General features: G+C 39.7%; 1 protein-coding gene and 1 long non-coding RNA gene across 5 annotated transcripts in view; one reads left to right on the plus strand and one right to left on the minus strand.

Annotated features, from left to right (window-relative positions):
• Positions 1-689, minus strand: part of DEUP1 (deuterosome assembly protein 1) — an 82198-nt gene extending 81509 nt beyond the window's left edge. For all 4 annotated transcript variants that reach the window (XM_042906207.1, XM_042906211.1, XM_042906209.1 and 1 more), the window contains exon 1: positions 564-689. The gene's annotated coding sequence lies outside the window, so the exon portion shown is untranslated. The remainder of the gene's footprint in view (positions 1-563) is intronic.
• On the plus strand, positions 15-10258 carry LOC122200533. The gene is made up of 3 exons (XR_006193841.1): positions 15-125; positions 2129-2261; positions 10123-10258. It is a non-coding gene; the product is annotated as an uncharacterized LOC122200533 (long non-coding RNA).
• The last annotated feature ends 8529 nt before the right edge of the window (positions 10259-18787 follow it).

Genomic DNA, 18787 nt, shown 5'->3' on the forward strand with positions numbered 1-18787 from the left:
CGGGTCCGCTCGCCCCGCGGCCGCCGAGGCCGTTAGGGCCTCTCCCTCCCCGCCAGCAGCCGGCCCTCCGCGCCGCCACTGGTTGCCATGGGGACGCGGCCGAAACAAGCTGCAGCCGCGGAGGGGTAGGGGGATGGGCTCGGCAGCGGCGGGGCCGGGGGTGGGGCCTGGGGCCCGGGTCCTCGCTGGCCCGCAGTTACCGGTCCAGTGTGTGCTCCCTAGACCGAAGGCTCCTCAGGACCGCATTCTGGGTCCTTTCCCCTTCGGGGCTGTAGCTGCTTAGCCCAGGGTCCCAAACCCGACAGGGGTCTGAGAAATATTGTTGAACGGACGAAGGAAAGAGTATATATACACAGCTGAGGGGAGAGGAAGTTTCTGCGTCCGGGTTTCTTAAATGCCCCTGGCCCTCCTTCCTCTTACCTACATTTGAAATGGTATCAAAAATGGAATAGATTTGGGGTAAAGAGAACTGCCTTTCTCTTCGCCAGCTGCGAAGAGCTGGGGTTTTTAAAACTGCATTGCTGAGTGCCCGACTCCTCTAATCGTCCTATCAGCAACCGTACCTGCCTTTCCCATAAGGCGCACTGGGTTCTTAGCACAACTCTGCGAGTTAGGCGGCGCAGACAGGATTGCCTCCCTTTTTGGGGAGGAGGAAATAGCTCCTAAGCCAGGGAAGGTGGACGGAACCGAGTGACTGATTCCAAATTCTTTTCTTTTTTCACTAAATTCCAAGAATAATTGATGATAGAACTCTGTCTCGTAGCTCTGATTTCAAAGAAATAACAGGAAAGAATATATGCATACATACATGTACACACATGTGTATATTCTATAGATGCTTTGAATAATATTTTTCAGCACTTGAATTTATTTGGAAAATATTTTCGCATCAATTTTAGGAGCAGGAGCCTTTTTCAAAAATCCAGTTGATTAACATCTAATTCTAAAGTCTTTTCTTTACACTCCACTTTCATAACATTAACATGAATTTGTTACTTAAAATGACTAGCAATTTAACGTTGACCCTAATCCCTCCACCCAGGTTCCATTTGAATTTCAAAAAAAACATTTACTATTTCTTGACAAATTGAGTTTCACAGATGAATTGTGTAAAGTAACTTAGGTTATTAGTTCTAATATGTGTTTCATAGCTCTTATTATGATTGAATGAAGACAGTGACCGTTTCATCTTAACTTGAAACTTTCCATTATTCTGAAAACCTTCAGTCATATTCTTAGTTCTTGTCGAAACTCAACGGGTCAGTGTATTTATTCTGACCCAAAGAAGGGAAAATGGAACTAGGAACAAAATTTCATGAAGTTTCAGGATGCCCAATATCACTCACACTGAGTAGTGCTTTACCATTGGTAAGTGCTTTCATGTTGGTTATTTCCTTTAGATGCTCAGAAGTACCATGTGACATGTGTGTAACAGGTGTTATTAGGGCTCATTTTAGCAGATTACCTTAGAATCATGGATATGTCCAAGGTGATACATCCAGTTCAAGTGTGGCTAAGATAATGAACCTAGATTATCTTATGCCAAATTCAGTGCTTCTCAAACTCTGTCCAAAAGTTAAGGTTGAGTAGGTTTCTTCAGCGGTCAGAATCTTGCATAGGTAACTGTAGATATGTCTAAAGCCACATTTTCACAAGAAAGAATAGGTGTGGGCAGGGCTTGCAAAGCATAAATGTGTGAGAATTCACATACTGTGATGGAGTTTAAGACAATTTAAATATAGAACAGAAACACTCTGAGGGGCGGCTGGGTGGCTCAGTTGGTTAGGCATTTGACTCTTGGTTGCGACTCAGGTCATGATCTCAGGATTCGAGGGTTCAGTCCCCTTTGCACTGCACTGACAGCACGGGGCCTACTTGAGATTCTCTGTTTCCCTGTCTCTCTGCCCCTCCTCTGCTTGTGCTCTCTCTCTCTCTCAAAAATAAATAAACATTAAAAAAAAAGAAACAGTCCATTCAATTTAATAGGAATAAAGGTTTTCATTTCAGCGTGCAAATTAAGGCTTAAAATACAAAGACCTACCTTCCCACCACCTCATCCCCAACACTTTGCAGAAGTAACTGCAGATTGCAATTTACCTGAAATGTACCTATTATTATATCTTTCCAGATGAAATTGTTTTGGAAAGGATGAGGAGAGCAGGAAGTTCCTGAGTCTAAAGGAGTGGAAGAGTGTGACCAGAGTGCTGGTATGAGATGGCAAGAGAGCTCAACGCTGAAAGAGAATTAGAGGACACAGCAAGGTCAGAATAAGATAAAAAATATAACCATAAATGGTCAAAAGAGAATATAGAAGACATGTATGTCTGAGGAATGAGAATGACCCATGGAGGAGAAGCTAATGGACCAATTATATACAATAGACAATAATCATAGCCATAGATTGAACCTGAAAAATGGAAAAAACTGTAATTAACAAAATAGTTTTCATGGCAAAACTTACAATGGCAGCACAGAAAATAAACACGCACTTTAGCGTATGCAAGGTTGTATAAATTACCCTAATGTCTGTCCTTTTAACAAGGGAAATATTTATTTTTTTATCTTCTTCAAAAGAAGGTTCGGTGCACCTGGATGACTCAGTCAGTTGAGCATCCAACTTCACTCTGGTCCTGATATTGCAGTTCATGAGTTTGAGCCCTGTGTTAGGCTCTATGGTGACAGCTCAGAGCCTGGAGCCTGCTTCGGATTCTGTATCTCCCTCTCTCTCTGCCCCTGCCCCTGCTCACACTCTGTTTTTCTCTCTCTCTCTCTCAAAAATAAATCAACATTAAAAAAGTTTTTAAAAGAAGGTTCAAAAATTATGTATTTTTGTAATAAGAAGCTAAGTTTATATTATCCAGGAAAATATTTTAGAAGAAAGTTTATAATCAAACCTAAGTCTATATTATCCTTGGAAAATATTTTAGAAGAAATTTTATAATCAAATCAAATAATCATAGAACTGGAAGAAACCATATAGGTCCCCCCAGTCCAACCCTTTTATTTTACATAAAGAAACTCAGACCCAAAGCGATAAAATGATTTGACTACTTTCATTGCTAGTTAATGACAAAAATAGAGATTAGAACCCAAGTGTTTTTTTCTTATTATATCATGCTACTTCCAAAAACAGAAAGGAGCTAAGGAATTTTCTAGAGATACTTAAAAAAATATCCTAGTTGAGAAAATAACTATTCAGGAAGAGGAAATTCAGTCTTTAGAACCAAGATCGCCCTCGAGACAACACCATCCAGTGGAAATATAATGCAAACTACTTATGTAATTTTAAATATTGTAGTAGCCAAATTAAAAAAAGCAGGTGAAGTTAATTTTAATCATATATTTATTTAACTCAATATATCCAGAGTACCATTTCAACATTTAGTTACTAAAAAAATTACTGAGATGTTGTACATTCTTTTTTACCATACGAAGTGTTCAAAACTTGGTGTTTATGCTTACAGCCCAACCAGTTCGTAGCGCTGTACTCGAGTGTTCGATTGCCACACGTGACTGGTGGCTACAATACTGGACAGCACAGTCCCAGAATACAGGTGTCTGGTCAATGTGCCAAAGCCCTTCATTGAGTGTAAAGGGTCATGCAGTGTGAGAGAGTCTAAATTATTCAGACGTGATTTGAGAGGGACTGTGGAAGTCTTCTCCATCAAAATCCTCATTGATTTTCTCTGGGTTGGAAGAGGGATCGGATATCTGAAGAGAAGCGTGTAGCTCGGACACTTAGCCAGGCAGGGAGAGGCCTTTCAGCGCGTTACAGTTCACAGTGCTATTCGTTCTCTAGCCCTAGCAAGGGCTGCTCCTCCGAAGAGAATTCAGACTAAATGGGAGGGCCTTACCTCTTAGTTTCGGCTCTCCGGGGGCCCAGGTGCCAAAGGAATGTGTCTTCCTGATCCTGATGGGAGTTCTAAACAGCAGGTCTCACTGTAGAAAGCAAAACCATTTTTTTTGGAAAATGCCAATCATATTTTTTTCTTGTACTTTGCTTTCTTATAGTAGACCCTTAGTGTTTTGGCACTATGGTTTCGAAAAGTTAAGGGGAACTGAAGATTTTGTACAGTTTTGAGCTAAAGTTTTATAGAGGAGACAGCTTATTCCCTGGGCTCAGGCATGGCAGGGGCAATGTTGAAGTGAAGGGTCCCCAGAGGGGAAAACAAATTTGCAGCCAGGGGACAACTCTTTCCAGAAGCTCATCTCTGTTGAAGCTTTTCAAGTCCCGAGCTAATATGATAGTGAGAAATTATTGGGTCAAAGTCTAGGAAAGGGCAAGAACTTAGAGAAGTAGGCCAGGCACTCAATGCTGCTTTTGCCTGGAAAGCATCTGATGCTCTGGAAGGAGTAACTACAAAACTGAGCAGCAGTTTTATTGGTCTTAGGAAGCACAGGGGACAAAAGACAAAACCTGGGCGCTCTCCAGGTAGTGAATTCTACCTTAAACTGGAACCCCACAGGCTTTGCCCTCAGGAAAACAGTCAAGTGGAAATAAATGAGTACCCTCACTGACTTGCAGCCCAGCTTTGGATCACCTGGGTAATTCGGGGCACCCTCAATCTCTGAGCATGGATGAGGCATTATTGGACTGGTAGATCAAGAGACATTGAGGGGACACCTGGGTGGCTCAGGTCATGATCTCGCGGTTCATGGGTTCGAGCCCTGTGATGGTCTCTGTGCTGACAGCTCAAAGCCTGGAGCCTGCTTCAGTTTCTGTGTCCCTCTCTCTCTACCCCTCCCCTGCTTGTGCTCTGTCTCCCTCTCTGTCTCTCAAAAGTAAATAAATGTTAAAAAAAAAAAAAAGAAAAAAGAAAGAAAGACACATGGAGGAAGCAAGCAAAAATTTTCTTTGGTTAAGATTAAAATCATTCTAGGCCTCAAATTATTCTCAAGAATAATTTCTCAAATCAAATGACCAGAACATACCTAAATGTAATCCAGGGCCAGGAAACAAGATACCATCAGGGAAAAACAAGAGAAACTACAGACCACAGAAACAGAACCACAGAAGCCTTAGATACTGGAATCAGACAAAAATTATAAAACTATGAATAGCATGTTTAAAGAAATAAATGACAAAATTGAAGAAATCTTTAGGGAGAAGTAAGTATAAAAACTGACTTGACATATGTGAAAAGGAACCAAATAGAAATTAAGAAAAAAAATTACTAACAACCAAAATCAAGAACATAACAGATGTGTGTAATAGTAGTTTGACACAGCGACAAAGAGAATTTGTGAACTAGACAATAGATCAGAAGAAAGTTTTCAGATAGTAGAGCGAAAACAAAATAATGAAAAATATTTTAAGATGAAAGTTTACAAGTTTAGCACTTTAATATAATTACTTATTGTTGAAAATAAGATAGATTATGTACATGAACACATCTAGTACATGCCCTAGCATAGAGTGGGTACTCAACAAGTATTTGTTTAATTTGAAATAAAATAAATTTAATTTGGTTAATTTGCAAATCATCTTTGTCACTTTTTATAATTTTTGTAATTACCTTTTCTGTGTCAAATGTTCAAGGTTCTCTTAATTTTTAAACATATTAATCATAGCCACTTTTTATTTTGTGTTTTATGATTCCAATCTCAAAATTTTCAAGATCTATTACTGCTAGTTCTTACCATGTTGTCTTAGTTTTGTGTGTGTGTTTTATGACTTTTGACTATGAGATAATTTGGGGGGAGGAATTTATTTCTGAGACATCTTTGAAACCACACTGAGGTTAAATTCTTCCAGAGAGGATTTACATCTGCTTTTGGAGGTTCCTTGGGGCATACTGAATCCTGAACCACTCTACATTAAATTCTTCACAGGAGACTTTTCACACAACACGGGTAATATGAATGAATGAAAAATAAGTGTAGGGACAACTTATGATACAAATTTCCAGAGAAAGAATTTCCTTTCACCCAGGCCAAAGTCAAGATGGATATGTTTTCTGCTGTTCCATTTTTGTGACTTAAAAAAAAATAAACCTTGGGACACCTGGGTGGCTCAGTTGGATGAACATCCAACTCTTGATTTTGGCTCTGGTCATGATCCCAGGGTCGTGGGATCAAGCCCCCTGTCAGGCTCTGCACTGAGTATGGAGACTGCCTAAGATTCTTTCTTTTCTTTTCTTTTCTTTTCTTTTCTTTTCTTTTCTTTTCTTTTCTTTTCTTTCTTTCTTTCTTTCTTTCTTTCTTTCTTTCTTTTCTTTCTTTTGTTCTTTCTTTCTTTCTTTCTTTCTCTCTCTATTTCTCTAAAATAAAAAAATATGTACAAAAATAAGCCTTTTATTTTAGGAGTTTTAGATTTACAGAGAAATTGTGAATATAAAGAGTTTCCACATACCCCACATCCAGTAGACCTTATTATTAACATCGTACATTAGTATGGTCCATTTGTTACAATTAATAAACCAATACAGATATAATACTATTAAATAAAGTCCATATTTTACTCATATTTCCTTAGTTTTTACCTAATTTTTTCTGTTGCAGGGCCCCATCCAGGATAACACATTTAGTTATCATGTCTCCTTGAGCATCTCTTGGCTGTGACAGTTTCTAAGAATTTCCTTGTTTTCAATGATCTTGACAGTTTTGAGAAGTGCTGGTTAGGTATTTTGTAGAATGTCCCTTGAATGAAATTTGTCTAGTGTTTTCCTACTGATTAGACTGGGGTTATAGGTTTGGTGGAGGAAGATCAAAGAAACAAACCATCATTTTCAGCACACTGTATTGAGAGTACCTGCTATCAACATGATTTATGTTGATGTTGATCTTGGTCCCCTGGTGTTCGTTAGTTCTCGCCACTGTAAAGTTACTCCCCCCACCCTTTGCATCCTGTACTCTTTTTTTTTTTTTCAATTTTTTTTAACGTTTATTTATTTTTGAGACAGAGAGAGACAGAGCATGAACGGGGGAGGGTCAGAGAGAGGAAGACACAGAATCTGAAACAGGCTCCAGGCTCGAGCTGTCAGCACGGAGCCCCACGTGGGGCTCGAACTCAGGGACCGCGAGATCATGACCTGAGCCGAAGTCAGCCGCTTAACCAACTTAGCCACCCAGGCACCCCTACATCCTGTACTCTTTAGAAGAAAGTCATTATGTGCAGCTGACACTTAAGGAATAGGGAATCTACTCTATCACCTCCTTAAGGGTAGAATATTTATAAAAAGTATTTGAAATTCTTTTGCACAGATTTGTCTCATCTCTTCCATTTATTTATATCAGCATGGACTTGTGGATATTTATTGTATATTTTGAGTTATAATCCAAAACGACTTTATTTTGTTTCTCAAATTGTTCTAGATTTGGCCATTGGGAGTTCTTTCAGCTAATTTCTATGTTCCTTTGACACATACCTTCAGTAGTGTGGGGTTTAGTTTAGTTTTGTATTTTGAGAGCACCTCATTGCTTTCTGGCATTACACGATGCTGCAGGCTCATTCTGTATATGTATATTTTCTGCTTCTGTGCTAGAATCTGCTATTTCTCCAAGGATCTATGTTGCCTTTTATTTAAAGTGCAATTAGAAACCGAGATACGAGGAATGGGTATGTTCATTGCTACTCGACTGTCATTGATTCTAAGCTGACAAAGCAAGGACATATTTATGTCTATACTAACCCATGTATATATAAATATCTATCACTATTTCTATATGTAACCATTCATATCCTTATTAGGCTAAACATGAGTCCCCAGTATACAAACCAAAGAACACAATATAGCCATTTATAAAATAAGACAATAGGGCTTTAAAATATACCCAGAACACAGAAATTCATATTAGGAAACTCAATTATTGTTATTGTGCTGTTATTTAATTTTACCGAAATGACTTCTATGAATTGAGAATTACTTTCTGTGTATCTCTGAGTGTCATGTGTTCTGGTTATCCTATAAACAATTGTTAACGCGCAGCTGGCTGAATAAAATTGAGTTAGAGATACATGAAAAAGTACTTCAAACAAATATTAATGAATAAACCTTCTGTCATCACGGTGAGGGTATGCAGCCCCTGTTTTAGAGAGATACCAGTGTTTTATCCATTTTAGTGTCACCCTTCAATGATCACGTGGAACAACACACAGGTTGAAGAAAAATGACTCCCAGAACCCTCGATGCTTAGGTACTTTGTGTCGCGAGACTCCTCATCGCGTTGCCATCATTATGCCTCTTTTTGTTGCAGGTAGAAAACACGTTAGCACGGTTGCTGTTGCTACTGAATACGAGTGGTTATGCCCATAATAAAACATCATTCTAGGAGGTATCTGAGTTCAGCATTGAGGGAACGTGAGTTTGCCATTTTCAATCAGGAAGAAAAAAAAAAAAAACCCAAACATTTTCCTCTCCCTTTTTTCCCCAGACTAAAATTATGAAGCCTCTTAGATATGTCCAGAAAAAGAATCCGAGAAGTACGTAGCGTGAATCTGGTTCATATTACTCTCACATACAGTGCCATTTCCTTTCCCCATGGTTTCATTCTACGGCACTGTAATTCCATACGAGGCTTGTTAGAAACAACTTTTGACAATTTAGGGGAGTTATCTTTTCTAAAAATTAAATTCACATTATTGTGACAGAACATTTTGGAGTGTACCTGAACAGTATACTCGCCTTCCGTCTGCGGTGACCTCAACATCCAGAAACCCAAATTACCTCTGAAAGTTTGTAAATTGCTTTGTAAATAAGGCATCAATCTCATTATCATAGTGCTGTGTTGAAATTCATTATGCAGTCTTATTTCTGAACAGACTGGGGGAATTTTCTCAGCTTGACATAAATCCTTAGATGGTAGTGACTGATGATCACTGAAAGGAAACCACATTTTCTTTTTTTCTCTTTTCCTAGTTAAGTGTTTCAATTGCATTTCCTCACTTTAACTGGGTGTAAGTCACTTACCCATTGATGCCTGAATTAAGTTTGCAAACCATGAAGGAAAAAAAAATGTTCATTCTTCTGAGCGGGGAATCAACAGCAGTAAGCAGTTGCCCTCTGGACAAGAAAAATATAATTTCAGTGTTCATTACTTAAAATTGTGCAATATTTTTCTCTTCTTTTTTTAAATTTTTTTTAATGTTTATTTATTTTTGAGACAGAGACAGAGCATGAATGGGGGAGGGGCAGAGAGAGAGGGAGACGCAGAATCGGAAGCAGGCTCCAGGCTCTGAACCATCAGCCCAGAGCCCGACGCAGGGCTCGAACTCACGAACCGTGAGATTGTGACCTGAGCTGAAGTCGGACGCTCAACCGACTGAGCCACCCAGGCGCCCCAATATTTTTCTCTTCTTGAACCCTCCTTTTTCTTTGAACATACGATATGTGAAAACAACTATATAAATGTTTATTTCCAAGAAAGTCAGCTGAGCATTATAGAGAGAATGTGGGCTTTGAATTCATATGGATAAGAGTCTGCATCTCAGCTCTACCACTTAATTTATTTGCCCTCATTGTGTATTAGTTTCCTCATTCCTACAGTAGGAAATAACAATAGAGGGATGTAGAAATGTTAAATTAGATCAGTTATGTATATAATGAACTTGTCACATTGTAGGTGCTTAATAATAGCTGCAGTTAGCATCATTATTGTTGTTAACTAGTATTAGTATTTGTTACATAGCTATTCTGCTGTATTTAAAACATTTAGAAAGGAAAAATATGACCACTTTTAGAAACAGGTTAGCCTGGAGTGCCTGGGTGGCTCAGTTGGTTAAGTGTCTCTTTTGGCTCAGGTCATGATCTTGCGGTTCGTGAGTCTGAGCTCTGCCCTGGGCTCCATGCTGACAGTGCAGAGCCTGCTTGGGATTCTGTCTCTCTCCTTCTCTCTCTGCCCTGCCTACACCCTCTTTATCTCAAAATAAATGAGCTTAAAAAATTTTTTTAAAAAGAAAAAAAACAACAAAAAGATTGACCTGAGCAGGTTGTATGTAAAATAAAGAGCTTTGTCAGAGAATACTTGAATGATAATCAAATAGTGGTATAGGGGAAGGGAAAGGCTAATTAAAATAATTGGTTGCTAAGGTATTTTTCCCCCAATTAAAAGTCAATCCCATGGGGTTAAATGAAGACTTTCTGCATATCTGAATTTCAATTATTCCATTATTCATCCATTCAGAAACTGCCCATTTATGCCATGTGAAAGGTACTGTGGAAGAAGAAGGATCCAGGGAGAGAAGAGTGCAAAGAAAACTTCATCCGAAATAAGCAAGGTGTTTTTTCAAGCCATAAAAACAAAAAGAAGCTCACCCTCAGCAAAAGTTATAATATAAATTATATTAGGAATATAAATTAAAAAAATATCATACTTTCTCTCATAGGATTGAGAAAAATTAGAAAGACTAATAACATTTAAAATTAGCAAAGATATAGAGACACTCTCACCTGCTGCTTGGGAGAGTGTAAATTGTTACAATTATTTAGGGGAGAAAATTTGACAATATCTATATCAACTTAAAATGGGCATAGCCAGAGATTCCCATTTTAAGAATTTATCCCACAGAAATAATACCTTGAGAACATAAAGATATATATGCAAAGAGGCTTGTTGCAGCATTGTTTATATTTGCAAAAAGAGAAGGAGGGAGGACAATATGTTTCTTTACATATTTCTGGGTAATAAGTTACCACCCCCCCCCCCCCCGATTAGCAGTTCAAAACAACAAATACTTATTATCTCAGAGTTTTTGAGGGTGGTGAATTGGTAGTGGCTTAGCTGGATGGTTCTAACTCAGGGTCGATCATGAGAGTACAGTCAAGATGTTTGCCGGGAGTGCAGTCTTTGAATGTTTGACTGGGACTGGGGAATCTGCTTCCAACATGGCTCCCTAACATGTCTGTTGGTAGAGGACCACAGTCCCTCTCCACATGGACCACACGAACCTCTCCCTAGAGCTACTTGAGCATTCTGAGTGACATGGCGGCTTGCTTCTCCCAGAATGAGTGATCTAAGACAGCAAGAATGAAGCTGGCTTCTATGACCTAGTGTTAGAATTTGCACACTATCATTTCTGCAGTATTCTACAATATCAATATTCTACCAATGCTCTAATATTCCAAGTCAAGTCCAGTCTAAGCTCAAGAGAAAGTGATTTTGTCTCCACTTTTTGGAGGGAAGAGTGTTGAGTGATTTGGGGACATATTTTAAAACTACTCCAACTTGTTCTCTGGCCAAAAATTAAAATTATTTTCACATAGAAAACATACTCATCCCAGGGCACCTGGGTGGCTCACTTGGTTGAGTTTCTAACTCTTGGTTTCGGCTCAGGTCATGGTCCCAGGGATGTGGGATCAATCTCTGTGTCAGGTTCATCATTGAGCATGGAACCTGTTTAAGATTCTAGATCTCTCCTTCCTCTGCCCCTCTCCCCTGATTGTTCTTGCTGTCTCTCAAATAATTGATTGATTGATTGACTGATTGATTAAATAAAAGAAAATATACTCATCCCTTCCAAGTTTACTCCCCTTCACCCCCAAGTCTCAACCCATTACAGTATTAGCTTAAAGTTCAGAAAGATATCATGTTAATTTGGTCCAGGTATGGCTGAAGCTTCCCAGGTGTCATTCCTTAAGTGCAGCTCCTTGAGTACACTTCCTCTGATCTCAGGCACTATGGACTAAAGAGACAAGGTATCTGCTCACATACACCCTCAATGTACATTATGTAGGATGGACAAAGGGTAAGCACTGTAGACATTCCTGTTCAAAAAGAAGGAAAATGGGAGGCCCAAAGCAATCATTGTTCTAAGCCACATGTTAAAAGTGTCTTGATTCAAATTCAATCTTACTCCTGCCCGGGAATGATCCTCTGTGGCTCTTGGCTCCACAACCTGGGTTCTTGATGACCTCTTTGGATTAATCCTTCCTTTTCCTTACAAGGTAGGCTGTATTGGAGCTGTGTAATTTTCTCAGTAAAATTTTGGAGTTCCAAATGCTTCTTTTCATTGTGTACTATTTCTGTCTCTTTCAGTATGAGCTGGTAGTATTTCTGTAATTATAATTATTTTTTAGAAAACTGTTGGCCTCCTATGAATTGTATTGAGGTTCCCTTCATTCAACAAAAGCCACACCCACAAATCTCTTCAAGGTAAATTCTCTCTACCTTGGGCTTCCGTTGAACTATGGAAGAACAACATCCCTAAGCATCTTTAAAGCTCTGTTGTTTGAGCAGTTTTCTGAGGCGCCATTTTAGTTCGATCTTTCTGTGGTCATAAACAAGGTATTCTATAGCTACCCCTCAGCCTCATCTCTAGACCATGTTTTTCCTGGAAGTGGCCTTGATTTGATCTTTGATGGGAAGCCATTTATTAATTTTAGCTTGGTTTGCCATTTGGAAGCATTGGGCATCTCCAAAACCATCCAGTCTAGCTTTGTCATGTGTAATAATCCTTTCTTTAGTTTCTCTCTTTGTTCTCACATTTTATTGTAAACAGCAAGAAGAAACCAGGTGACACCTACAGCACTTTACCTGAAAATCTCTCTAGCTACACTACCCAGTTCATTAGGTACATTTTCTACTTTCCAGATTATTACAGGGAACAGTATACTAAGTTTTCTGCCATTACATAACAAGGATCCCCTTTTCTCCAGTTTCCATAAAGCTTTTGTTCACTTTCCTTTGAGGCTTCACCCACAGCCTCCCAATGGCAATCAGGCCTCTAGTAATAGTTTCATTAGGCTTTTACTAACACTCTTCCTCAAAGCCCTGACAGCCTTTTCTCGCTGCCCAGTTCCAAAGCCACTTCCACATATTTAGGTTTTAACATGACTGCACCCAAATTCCAGGTACCAAAACTGTATCAGTTATCTACTGCTGTGTAACAAGTTACTTCAAAACATAGAAGCTTATAACAACCATGTAGTATATCATAGTTTCTGTCGGTCAGGAATCAGAAAGCAAGATAACTGGGTGGTTTTGGTTCAGGGTGTCTCCTGATATTACAGTCAAGATGTCAGTCAGGGCTGCATTCTTTGGTAAATGGCGAAAGATTTATGCAATCTGAAGAGAAACCAGAGGATTGGGCTGCATTCTTTGGAAGGCTTGACTGGGGCTGGCAGATCCACTACCAAGATGGCTCACTCAATTGGATATTGGCAGAGGGCCACACTTCCTCACTGGCTATTGGCAGAGGGCCTTAGTTTCCTGCCACATGGGCCTTTCTTTAGGGCTGCTTGAGTGTCCTGGTGACACAGAACTGGCTTCTCCTTAAATGAGTGGTCTGAGAGAGAGTGCAAAGGGGAAGCTGCAATGCCTTCTACGATCTATTCTCAGACATCATGTAGTGTCACTTCGGCCATATTCTGTTCATTAGAAGTTAGTCACAAAGCCCACACTCAGAAGAGGGGGATTATGCTACACCTTTTGGAGAGGAGTATCAAGAATTAGTAGACTTATTTTATTTATGAATGTATCTTAAAACTACCTCAATACCCATTCAAAATAATGAGGTATATAAAAAATATTAACTTAGAAAAATGTTGTCAATATACCAATAAGTAAAAAAGTGTGGGGAGCAAGCTTAGGAATTCCCTGAGCCTGCACCCATGGGTTAACAAGGCCTACAGGAATAGGAAATCTCAGGATGAAAGCATCCAAAATTAGGTAAGTAAGATTAGGTATTCAGGGTGGAAACGTCCCCAACTTAGTACTATAGCAGAAAGCTACTTTCACAGGAAGGAATGACGGAAACAGGTAAACAGGTAAACAGGACTTTAGACCACAGCAGGGCAAAGTTTCCAGGAGCAGAGATAATTAGCAAAAGAAAGGTGCTTTGTTGACCCTGAGGTAGCATGTTCTGTCTTTCTTGTCCCCTAGGCAAATTTAGGTAAACAGGGGTGGCACCTCATGCCTGCCTTAAACAACCATCTGCCCAGTGTCAGGATTTTATTTTGTATTGACCCAAACCCCGAACACCACATATCTTCGAAACCCCCTTTCCCTCACGCCCATGAGTTGATGTTCATAGTTTCATTGTCTCTTTGTGCACATCTATCACACTTGTAAGTCTTTTGATCCTAATAAAAACGGGGCAAGGACCCTTACTTGGGGCTCTTGTCTTCTCCTGGACATTAACCTCTCTTGCATTTTAATTCTGCATCCACTCTCTTGCTGGACATGAAAGAACTCCAGACCCAGAGTCTATGACAAAAAAGAACAGAGCAAGTTTAATAGTGGTATGTATAGCATGATCCTATACTTTGGGGGAAACAAATCTAAACTTGCATATGTAAGTATAAACCTAAAAATTCCTAGAAGCCTACAGACCAAAATGTTGACAGTGCTTACAAAGATATGGTAGATGCTTGTAAATGAGCCTAGTGGGACTGAAAAAAAGTGAATTTTACATATTACTTTGAAAAAGGAACAGCAATTTTTTTTTACTTTGTGTTTTTTGATGTTTTTTGAAACTTGTTGCTTATATAATTCAATAACATTGAATTGAGATTGAAAGAGAAAGGAGTTGAGGCCCCACCCAAGTCTCAACATAATGATTAAATGTCCAAGAGAGGGGCGCCTGGGTGGCTCGGTCGGTTAGGCATCTGACTTCAGCTCAGGTCATGATCTCACAGACCGTGAGTTCGAGCCCCGCATCGGGCTCTGGGCTGATGGCTCAGAGCCTGGAGCCTGCTTCCGATTCTGTGTCTCCCTCTCTGTCTGCCCCTCCCCCGTTCATGCTCTGTCTCTCTCTGTCTCAAAAATAAACGTTAAAAAAAAAAATGTCCAAGAGAAAAACCAGTTCATTCCTACTGAAGACCTGATTTGTTAAAAGTTGATAAAAGCGGACTTGTAAATTGTGAAAAAAATAATTTCAATTCTGTTTGTTGTACTATATGGTAAATGTTGACAAGATTTCAAGAAAAAATATGTAACAAAGGATTTCTTTGTTTTTAATTTTATTAAATGTATATTTATTTTTGAGAGAGAAAGAGAGAGTGTGTGAGAGGGGGAGGGGCAGAGAGAGAAGGAGACAGAGAATCAAAAGCAGGCTCCTCACTGTCAGCGCAGAGTCTGACGTGGGGCTTGAATTCACGAACCTTGAGATCATGACCTGAGTGGAAACCAAGGGTCAGATGCTTAACCAACTTGAGCAGAAACCAAGAATGAGATGCTTAACCAACTGGGCCACCCAGGGGCTCCTAGCAAAGGATTTCTTTTTTTTTTTTTTTCAATGTTTTTTTTTTTTGTTTGTTTGTTTGTTTTTTTTTTATTTATTTTTGGGACAGAGAGAGACAGAGCATGAACGGGGGAGGGGCAGAGAGAGAGGGAGACACGGAATCGGAAACAGGCTCCAGGCTCCAAGCCATCAGCCCAGAGCCTGACGCGGGGCTCGAACTCACGGACCGCGAGATCGTGACCTGGCTGAAGTCGGACGCCCAACCGACTGCGCCACCCAGGCGCCCCAAAGGATTTCTAATTAACACAGAAATGTGGAAGATTGGAACATACTTTACCTATTCTTCCTTTCTACAACTCCACAATGACAGTAAAGGATTACAGACACACACACACACACACACACACACGTGGTGAGAGAGAAGAAGAGGGGAGAAGGAGATACATACAGAGTTGGAGAGAGAGGAGGAGGAGAGAGAGCACAGGGACAATAGGAAAGAAGACAGCGGTATAATTTTAGCAGCTGGATGATTAATGGATAAATGGGGACCAACTCTACAGACCACAGGAAGCTGAAATCTAAGCCCACTAGGGCTAAATCTAAGAACCATATCAACCCATGCCAAGGATTTAAAAAAAAATGCTCAGGAACTGACTCCGACAAGTACTTCAGAATATAGGAGAACAGGTAGGGAAGAAAACAAGAGGGTTGGTTGAAAATCCACACAGGATGTAGATGGTAACCCAGGTCCTTTCCCCAGCTGGACAACTGCCTCTTCATGAAGCTGGCAGAAAATCCAATGTTTATTCTCTGGAGATGTCAAACCAGAGGTCTCTGGACTTAGGGCATTCAGCAGAAAGAATGAAGGCTACCATACCAAACACAGAACTGAATGAAAGCCTCTTTTCTAAACATCCTCTTCCATGGCTCAGCTCTTAGGATGCTGGCAGCCACATTTAAGGGCAGGATATTAGAGTAGTCCTCTCGGAGGAAAGTGATCAGCTGAAGAGAAAAATGAGGAAAAAAATAAAATGTTGACACTTGGGAGTCCCTGTGTTCTTCTCAATTATCCTTCAGCGAAGCCCAGTCTTTAAGAAGCCCTACTCTGTCTCACGATATTAAGGCCTCTTAAATAGGAGCCAAAATAAGAATGATGAGAGATTTGAGGGAGGGCAACTTTTAACATCAGAGAGACCAAAATAAATAGAAAAGGTAACACAGACAAAAGAAACAACATAAGAAGCAGAAGAAAAACAAACAGTAATTCTCTTCAGGGAAATAAGAAAAAACATTACACACACACACACACACACGCACGCACACACACACACAGGTTATAAAAAGAGAACACGTAGAAAACAAAATAGATCACCTAGAAATTTTAAAATACTATACCAGAAATTCAGAAATTACAATTCTGAAATAAAAATTTAGAATGCCCTCATGACAGGTATAGAGAAACCTATCAAATGAAAAAAAAAAAGAAATAATTATTAATTTCAGGGAAAATGTTTATGTGGATAGAATCGTGTAAACTCAAATACTGATCTATCAAAACAATATTATATGTTTATATATATGGGTGGATGAAAGAGAAGTCTGTGTCTGGGGAGGTTATGATTATCTTCAACAGTGAGGATAGCCCAGGTAATATGTAAAACACAAAATTAGGGGTTCCTGGGCAGCTCAGTCTGTTAAGCATCTGACTTGGCTTCTGCTGAGGTCATGATCTCACAGTTTCGTGGGTTCAAGCCCCACATCAGGCTCCGTGCCAACAGTGCGGAGCCTGCTTGGGGTTTTCTGTCTCCCTCTCTCTCTGCACCTTCCCCACTTGTGCTGTCTCTGTCGCTCTCAAAATAAATGAATAAACTTTAATAAAATAAAATACAAATTTAAAAAACAGTATAATCAACTCGTTCATTAGAAAGCTATGGTAGGTATTTGTCATTTCTTGGGCCGTCCAGCTCCTTTTGAATGACATCTTACTATCTTTGGGAAATTTATTGTCATTTGAGCCCTGTATCCCCAAAATGAACCCCAACTTCTGTTCCAGTGTCCTTGGCAGCTGGCACAGCTATATGTGACCTGGCCTCCACTACCAGGCTCGCTCCCGTGAGAGTCTGACTTGGAAGTAGACACCTCGAGGAAGGGGCCCCATGTGGAAACCATTTGGCTGGTGAGGGCATGGCAGAATCATGCAGCTCTGGAGGGCGGCCACAAGGTTGTATTTCAGAGCGGCACCTGCACCAGTGGGGCAAGCAGTGTTGAACATTTTCTTTTCTTAGGGCAGCCTGTCACATGCCTTTACCCATTGTTCCTAGAAGCTTGGCACCCCCATGAGCTACCCAACTGACTGAGTCAGTCTGTCCTCTGTGACTAACAACCCTGGGAACTGCAGAGGCAAATAGAGAAGAAAAGCTCAAGAACTTGGAATGGTTGCCTTCTGGAGTGGTAAATCAAGAGTGGGAAGAGGTGGACCAGGAGACTATTGTTTTTTATTATAAGCCTTTGTTTTCCTGTTGGGCTTTCTAATCATGACTATTACAATTTCTAACCATGTACATGGGTGAGTTTGATAAGCATTAAAGTTGAAACAACAAGAAAGAAAACAGACAATAAGAACTATCTTTTGGAGAGTGTAAATGCGCTACACAATGTTACCTCTCGCTTGTTAGTCTGTGGGAGACGTTACTTGTTGATAACAGCTCTATTTCCCTCCAGGGTCTGGAAACAGACTCACAAACCTTCCCGATATCTGTTTCTAGGTATAATGAAGCTGGGTCTTTGGATGAAAACTATTTGCCACTCTTGGCCTAAGAGGAAATACTCAATCTCAGGACTTGCATTCCTGAACTTACGTGAAAACAAGACCAGAATATGTTTTATGGTATACTAAATTAGAACGTATATCTTGGTATACCTAATTCTGACAAATAACCTTAATTAAGAGATGTATGTCACCACTATAGAACTCTATTATTCCAGTGAAATTGCTACAGTTGAAAAAAACCCATTTAGGTTTCTGACCATGAACATGAAGATAAACTTGGAAACTTTACAGCACTATGATTAATAGAATTTTATTACTTCAGAGTTTTCAGGGTGGTGCAAATCTCCTCACTAGCAATACTGGCATAACACTATAGAAGAAAAAAATGTTTCTTCAAGTCAACATGTAGTTAATTCACATTTGGAGATAAGAATACCGTGACAACATGACAATTTAATGAATTTTGAACAGCTTTAGAAAGGGGATTATTAAAAGAAAAAGAAAAGAAGTGTTTTGTGGTAGAAAAAACAGCACACCAGAATTATCTGGACAATTTTTAACAGTCATTTGCAAGGACTTATTTTTCCTTTCTTTTATCATAATTTCCTTCCTTCCTCCCTCCCTCCCTCCCTTCCTTCCTCTCTTTCTTTCTTTTAATTTCATTTTTACTACTACAGTGGTTGTATTATTTGCCTATGATGAAAATGAGTTTCTGTACAAGATTCAAGAAGCATATTTAAATCCATCATTAAAAATCTCCTGGCATTTTTCAGTGGCACCTTTATATTACTTGGAATTTGGCTGTATTTGCTTTACCTTTATATTAATCACATGGCTAGTATGCCAGGGCAAACTTGAATTCTGTGGCCAACAAAGTCTCAGAGGAGGTTGTATCTCTG

Source organism: Panthera leo, chromosome D1 (assembly GCF_018350215.1).
Source record: "Panthera leo isolate Ple1 chromosome D1, P.leo_Ple1_pat1.1, whole genome shotgun sequence".
Taxonomy (NCBI): domain Eukaryota; kingdom Metazoa; phylum Chordata; class Mammalia; order Carnivora; family Felidae; genus Panthera; species Panthera leo.